Source organism: Corvus brachyrhynchos, unplaced genomic scaffold, assembly GCF_000691975.1.
Source record: "Corvus brachyrhynchos isolate BGI_N302 unplaced genomic scaffold, ASM69197v1 scaffold223, whole genome shotgun sequence".
Classification (NCBI taxonomy): Eukaryota; Metazoa; Chordata; class Aves; order Passeriformes; family Corvidae; genus Corvus; species Corvus brachyrhynchos.
Window position 1 is genome coordinate 3,618,471 of NW_008237174.1, and position 994 is coordinate 3,619,464.

A 994-nucleotide genomic window follows, 5' to 3' on the forward strand; every position below is an offset into this window, starting at 1 on the left:
AAACACAAAAAAAAAAAAAAAAAAAAAAAGAGATCAGTAGCGAGTGACTCTCTTTCGTTTCTTCCCCCTTTTGATAACTTAGAACGTTACATCTCGTGTTGTGCTCAGCTTCGCCCTGTACTTTATTGATTGTTTTGGTTTTCAAGGAACAAAACGATCGTAGCGAAAAGAATCACAGTTATCGCCGGGAAAAACCCAGGGAAACCGGCGACATACCTTAAACAACCCGTCAGTAACCCTTCTCTGTGGCGGGGCCGGCAGCGTGCCTCCAGATCCGCACCTTTGCAAGGACTGCTTGCCTGAAGAAGTGGAAGCTACCCCGACAACCCACAAATCCCGAACCTCTCCCAGAGCCCATTTACCGAAGCCCCGCGGTTTTTCTTCAGACGCCCCTGCCCCAGCCAAGCGCCAGATGCCCATCCGTTGTCAGTGACATGTCCCTCGGGGGCCACCCCGTGCCTGCATTCACCCCGTGCTGCCTCTTGTCATCGAAAATCATAACTGTGAACGAGAAAGGTGAAATTCCGCCCCGTTATTTCGTGATCTCTCCGAATTATTCATGTGGGGTGGGAGAAAAAATCCTTTTGGAGAGAGAAAGACATTAAACGAAAGTAGGCGAACAATTCAACTGCCAGCAAAACCGTAGGGTTTACAGGGACCAGCTGGGAAGCCAGGAGATTCCGCCGCTGTCAGGAGCCACCTGTGTGCCCGCATCCGCATGTGCCCTCAGGGCAAATCGAGTTTGGCACCTCCGGCACAGCAGGGCAGGGTGGCGTTCCTCCTGCCGTCATTTTATAACAGGAAAAGGCCTTATACAGCTCGCAAACCCTCTCTCAAAGGCAGAGCAGGGAGAGCCGGTGTTTCACTTTAAAATAGCACCTGATGAGATTTCTCAGGGTATTTGCTCAGAGAGAGCAAGGCTCTCCTTCCCTGCCAACGTGCTCCTGATCTGTGGTCCTCGACTGCCTGTTTCCGGGACACCGGGCAGGTCCCC

General features: G+C 52.0%; 1 long non-coding RNA gene across 1 annotated transcript in view; it reads right to left on the bottom strand.

Moving 5' to 3' along the window:
* The window catches only part of LOC108445346, a 24,868-nt gene extending 24,371 nt beyond the window's left edge, over positions 1 to 497 (bottom strand). The window contains exon 1 of the long non-coding RNA XR_001860172.1: positions 363 to 497. This is a non-coding gene — a long non-coding RNA (uncharacterized LOC108445346). The remainder of the gene's footprint in view (positions 1 to 362) is intronic.
* Positions 498 to 994: the final 497 nt, after the last annotated feature.